At 41.2% G+C, this 6,603-nt stretch overlaps 1 long non-coding RNA gene across 1 annotated transcript; it reads right to left on the minus strand.

The window, feature by feature from the left end:
* Window positions 2,790-3,295, minus strand: LOC109825826. Its single transcript, XR_002243105.1, has 3 exons — window positions 3,190-3,295; window positions 2,991-3,107; window positions 2,790-2,873 (listed from the first exon to the last, which is right to left on the minus strand). It is a non-coding gene; the product is annotated as an uncharacterized LOC109825826 (long non-coding RNA).

The following is a 6,603-nucleotide window of genomic DNA, read 5'->3' on the forward strand; positions in this document are numbered from 1 at the left end:
CTTCTTAGACTTATAAGCCACAAAAGTAACTTATAAACCACTTTGACCCCTTGCTAAACATGCTCATAATTCCTTGCACACTCACATCCTAATTTTGATGTAACAAATTCTTTATAGTGAGGGCTCACATAATGCGAAAAGATCATACATGAAAGAAGCTTCATGAGAGAAGCTCCACCCGCCCTTATTATCATAACTACCATTTCCCCTCTTCATTAAGGACTCCTCATTACCTCAGAACCGACTGCTCAACTGACCACATGCGAGCAGTCGGTTCTGAACCTTTCATTTGGGGATAAATTCCAAATTTACCCCTTTATTATTTGCATTGAAAGGCTAGAAGCGACCATTCGCGTGCAATTCGTTCTGAGGAAAAGCGAACTCCTCATTAAATACTTCCCCTCTCATTATTACTGTTGTAGTACAGAGGCTCGTCGCTTTCATTACTCTTGTCCCTCCCTTACTCAATTACATAGGGAGGAAAATCCTATAGAGAACTCTCTATAGGAAATTTCATGTGGAGCAAGGAGATGGTGACACATGTCTAACTATAAATTCCATTAAATACTTCCCCTCTCATTATTCGTTTCAAGTCTCGGCTCACGTCCATTAAGCTGATGGGCCTTCGAACATAGGATTTTTGGCAAATCCTCAGCCATTAACGGATTTGATAAGCCTTTACCGACTATCGTTTGAGTCGGGCTAGCATGTGGATTGTCTAAGTCCGTTCCACATATAACGTTGTGCTAAGAGAATGAACCTTCTTAGACTTGATGCTATGATTTTGAATACATAGACTTTGTCATTTTCACGGAAAAAGACTAACCGGCAACGCGTGTTAGGCGTAGGCTTATCTCTAATTAGGGATCGAGATAAAGTCCCCCATACGTGTAAGGCATGGATTTTAGCGTTATTAATAACGACCTGCTACGATGTTGAATACGTAGACTTTTGTCCTTTTTACGGTCAAAGACTCACCGGCAACGCGTATTAGGCGTTGACTTATCCCTTCTTAGGATTCGGGATAAAATTCCCCATACATGCAATGTATGGATTTTGGTGTCGTTTCTTCCTGTGTGGCTTGAAACACCGAAAGAAAGTTGGAAGTGCCAGAAGTATAGTATTAACTTTGGCATGAATTTTCACTTAAAGTGAAATTCAAAAATTTTCTTTATTATCACTAGGATAATTCTAGAAAATCTTTAATCCGCTGGGGATTTCATAATAAAAACTTGCTATTCTTGTTGAAAGAGGATTAACAAGTTCATTGAGGAGGGTTTGACTGTTAGAGGTGTGATGTTAACCTAACAGTATTTTATGGGCTTATCGCTCTATTGAAGAGAGTCGATAAGTTGATTTGGTCGTCAGAGGTGTGATGTTAACTTGACTGGTTCGTGGACCTATCGCTCTATTGAAGAGAGTCGATAAGTTGATTGTTGCGATCAAGGCAACTTTGAGGACCTATCGCTCTATTAGAGAGAGTCGATAAGTGGATTGTGTCAGAGGTGTGATGTTAACGTGACAGGAGGATGTTGCGATTGGAGCAACTTTGTGGACTTATCATCCTATTGAAGAAGATTGATAAGTGAATTTGTCAGAGGTATAGTGTTAACGTGACAGGATGTGTGTTGCGATTGGAGCAACTTTGTGGACTTATCATCCTATTGGAGAAGATTGATAAGTGAATTTGTCAGATGTATGGTGTTAACGTGACAGGATGTGTGTTGCGATTGGAGCAACTTTGTGGACTTATCATCCTATTGAGGAGGATTGATAAGTGGATTTTGTCAGAGGTTTGATGTTAACTTGACAGGAATGTGTTCTTGTGACTTACACAAGATTTTAGGAATTAGCGTCTCGCGGGTTTCGACCCTGGCGTTTTGATGTTGAAACGCGGGTTCGACCTTGGCGTTTTGATGTTGAAACGCGGGGTTCGACCCTGGCATTTTGATGTTGAAACGCGGGTTCGACCTTGGCGTTTTGATGTTGAAACGCGGGGTTCTACCCTGGCGTTTTGATGTTGAAACGCGGGTTCGACCTCGGCGTTTTGATGTTGTAACGCGGGGTTCGACCTTGGCGTTTTGATGTTGAAACGCGAGGTTCGACCCTGGCGTTTTGATGTTGTGATGCGGGGTTCGACCCTGGCGTTTTGATATTGAAACGCGGGGTTCGACCTTGGCGTTTTGATGTTTGACACGCGGGGAGGACCTTGGCATTTTGATGTTGAAACGCGGGGTTCGACCCTGGCGTTTTGATGTTGTAACACGGGGAGGACCTCCACGTCTTGCCTTGTAGAGATTATCACCAAGTAATCTCTTTTGTCATGGCGTTGCAAAGATCATTGTCTTGTAATCTTCGTCTTGGCTCCTTGAGAATATGAGAGTCGTCAGATTGTAACTCCCGATGTTGATTGTGAGGGCTGTTGAAGTAGAGCTTCCATCAGTTGTCGTGAAGGTTGTCAGATTGTAACCTTCAGCAATCTACGCGAAAGTCTTCAGATTACAGCCTTCTGGAAGTCGTCAGATTGTAACTTCCATCATCGGTGGTTGATGGGGGATAAGCTATCTATTATGATTTTTAGACAGCCTACAATGTCGCTACAATATTTTTGCGTGAACATGTAACCATGGCTAACATGAAGAGGAATATTCAGATAGTGGATTTTTTTGACAATAGTGGAATGAACATGTAACCATGGGGGATAAGCTATCCTAAGATTTTTTTGACAATAGTGGAATGAACATGTAACCATGGCTAACATGAAGAGGAATATTCAGATAGTGGTTTATAAGTTCTCCTTCCGTTCTCCAATAGCAAAGATTGAATCTCCTGATTTGGTCAGAGATCATGAGAAGAGATTGGTTGATCCAACCCTACAAAGCTCCCATCAATGAGATTTGGGGCTCAAAATCACAAAATGAATATTTAGGGGCGAAGAGCGAATGGGAAATTTGCGAGGTAATTAAACTTCAGAAGAAGAGCTACAAAACCTCAGCATTGAGCCTTTAGATAATCTCTAAGCAACCAGTTGAACTGAGATAGGGTTTTGCAGACTTCTCGGCCCAAAAACAAAACGACTGCTAGGGTTTCCAGTCCCCGCATAAGACCTAAATCAAGAGCGGAATCGAACAATTCCGTGCTAAAACAACTGCAATTAGAGAAAACGAAGGCATCAGAAGAAGAAAAAACCTGAAATCGAGGGGTCTTTCGATCTCCAGTACGAAAGATCGAACCAACGAGAGTAGCTCGACCTTGAAGATAATATCGGAGAGGAGATTGGAGATGAGATCCAAGATGAAATGACGACGAGTTCAGTGATGAGATCGACGACGCCACGGCGATTTTAGGGAGCGAAAATTTTTGGCTTAGGGATTTCCGTGAGGATTTGAGAGAGAGAGAGATATTTCGTTTAAACGGTCAGGGACATGGGCTTTAAAAACAATTATTAAGCCGAGAGTAATTATTAAGCACATGAATAATTATTAGACCTATGGCAACATTTTTTTATAAATTGTTGTATTAGGTATTATAAACTGTTACGATAGATATCTAACGCAACAGTTAAAACCGTTGCAACTTAACCGCTGCAATAGGTCAATTATGTGGTAGTGTAATGTCCAGATATGCTTGCGCATGTGTCATATCTATTCTGATATAACCTAATTATAGTTACCTAATACATACGGAACTTACTTGTAATCAACGTTAAATCAAACTGTTAATTAAGAGTCTTTAAAAAAAAGATGAGATGAGAAGACAAAATCAAGTGGAGGTTTGAAGTGGGAACTACCTTTGGAAGCAAATAATTGTGTTGCTTTTTATGAGATTTGTACCCATGCATTTTTTAACTATGACGTCATCTTTTAAACATTGTTAGTTAGTTTACTTATCTTTAAATATCTATTTGTTTGTCCTATTCGAGGATCATGTTCGTCCGCAAGCCCACCAAAGCTTATCATGAAGAGCACTCACCTTTGCAGTACGGCACTGACCTAAAATTAGTCTAAAGTTTTACTCTGGCGCCTGCTACTTCCAAATCCTAGTACTGAATCACAAGGATATATGCTAGAGAAATGTACTGTTAATGGGTGACTCAGATCGTTTGCTTGCATCATTGTAACCTCGAGTGCCAGGGTTCGATTTCCCGGCCCGCATTCACGTGACATTGTGGGAGATTAATTAAAGATAAGATCAGCACTCGGTGTTTGCTTGGTTAGATATATATGTTGTAGGCTGTTAAAAGATTACTACATATAGAAAAAAGATAAAAAAAAAATTCTGAAATTAACTCTTTCGCAGAGTTTTTAAACTCGTTTAGAGTTCAAAACTTATCTGACAAGTTCTTCCCGACGTTAAGTCAAGAATAGTAGACAAAGTTCCACGAAGCGAGGTGTTCGAATCGTCAATGGGATACAAGAATCAAATTCTCATAGCCACCAAGAAGAATCTGGTCTTAAACAAAGAGGGGGATCTGTCCTTCTCTCTTTAATTTGTAAATAGGGAAATCAATAAGAAAATTGTAATTTTTTTCTAAGTCGGTTAGAGAGAAATTACTTTGAAAGATTGTATTCGTTCTTTTCCTAAGTCAGTTAGGAGAATTAATAACATTTCTTCTCAAATTTCTTCTAATTTTTCCCGCGAATAAAAGATGGCGACTCCGCTGGGGACTAACTTTTTTACCGATGAAGAAGTGGTAGCGCAATCCGACACCAAGCTCGTCGGAACGACTGTCGAAATTCTTATTGTGGAGTTCGACCAAAGTAGGTATGAGGAACTCCTTTCCACTGGATCCCTTAGCCCCAAGGCTATGCGCAAGATCCGCAAAGTCTCCAAGGAGACTAAGATTCCTCCTATCATCGACTCACCAAAGGAGCGTCTTTCCTTGGGGTCATACCATTCATACAGTTCCCCCACTAAAAGAGAAGACTTTAATTCAGCCGAACTTGCTAAGCGAGTTGAGGACCTTCCACCCGTACCTCAACAAAGGGTATTGGATCACAAGAGATCCATTACTGTGACCAACTTGATCAATACAGATGGTGACGTCGCTGCACAAGCCTTAACTCGGGCAAAGAAGAACGCTGCTCGTCGAAGGAGAAGATTCCTATGACGAGCACAGCTTAGAGAAATCTGATTAACCAACCAATGCGAACTCCGTGTTTGTGAGCCTCAACGCGACCCTGAGCTTCACGTTTCTACTCTAAAACCCAAGCCTCACGTTTACATGCCCAAACGCGAACCTCACGAAAGCCAGACTGAACGCGACCCTCAGCGTCGCGTTCCACAACTAAAATGCAGACCTCAAGTCCGCATTGAATGCAAACCTCAATTTCGTGTTGCTCAGTCAAAACGCGACCCTCGCGTTTCAATCATAGAACGCGACCCTCGCGTTTTAATCATAGAACGCGACCCTCGAGTTGCTTAGCCTGAACGCAAGTTTCAACCCCGCGTTCTGCAACTAGAACACAGAGGTTAATTTCGCGTTAAACGCGAGCGTCAACTTCGTGTAGCTCAACTAAAATGCGACCCTCGAGTTTCAATGGTTCAACACAAACTTCGCGTTCCAAATGACAAACGTGACCTTCGTGTTTCTAATACTAAGCGTGAAGTGATCCGTCGCTTTTAAAAAGACGAACATGGATTCAAGATCTATGTTCACCAGGAGTCAGCCACGTCCAATCATAGACTGAGGGTTCCAGTTCAAACCTCACAATCAGTGAGTAGCTCTTCTCGAGTTTCTGTAAAAGACTTGAGAAAGTTCATATCGTGAGAAAGACCGATACAACGAGTCGCTTGTTCATGCCAATGTGAACGATTGATTTCTACGGTCCTCTCAGGATGCCAATGTTATGCACCTGCATCAAGACCGTCGGTGTTCGACCGACTGACGAACGTTGCCTTGCACAATAAGAGACGACGTCCTCACACGAAGAAAACTTTAAAGGATGAATACCTTAGAGTTACTTCCAATATGATCGGTAGAGGGAGATCATCAATCTCTAGCTTCGAGGAGTCAGAAGCAAACCGATCTCCTGGTTTGAAAGGAATCCCGAGTGAGTCTGATGGAATCTATCAACACACTCGAACTCGAAAGAGAGTTATACCTCCTGTCAATTATTGGAGATTAGCTGAAGGAATTAACTCTGATTATGAACATTTGTTTGGTGGGAAAATTTGAAGAAGAAAATAGAGAATTAAATTCGTGTTATTCTCTCTGACAGACTCGGAAAAAAAATTAATTACAATTCTCTCGATACAATATCTCTCTAATAGACTTAGTGTAGGTTGTCTAAAAATCACGACGGATAGCTGATCCCTATCAAACCTCAATCAATATTTCGATAACGAAAGTTACAATCAAACGATTTTCACGAAAGCTACAAATGGAGGAATCTTCACATAGATCGAGAGGAGTTACAGTTCAAAGGCCATTCCGACAACTGATAAAAACTCTATTCAGTGGTCTTTACCATCAACTATGAGAGTTACAATCTGACGACTTTCACACCTCAAAACAACTAAAGTGAAGATTACTGAAAAATGGTCTTTGTAATATTTTACAGAAGATGTTACAAGTCACTAGCCCCTTCTAAACGCAGAACT

Source organism: Asparagus officinalis, chromosome 10 (genome assembly GCF_001876935.1).
Source record: "Asparagus officinalis chromosome 10, Aspof.V1, whole genome shotgun sequence".
Classification (NCBI taxonomy): Eukaryota; Viridiplantae; Streptophyta; class Magnoliopsida; order Asparagales; family Asparagaceae; genus Asparagus; species Asparagus officinalis.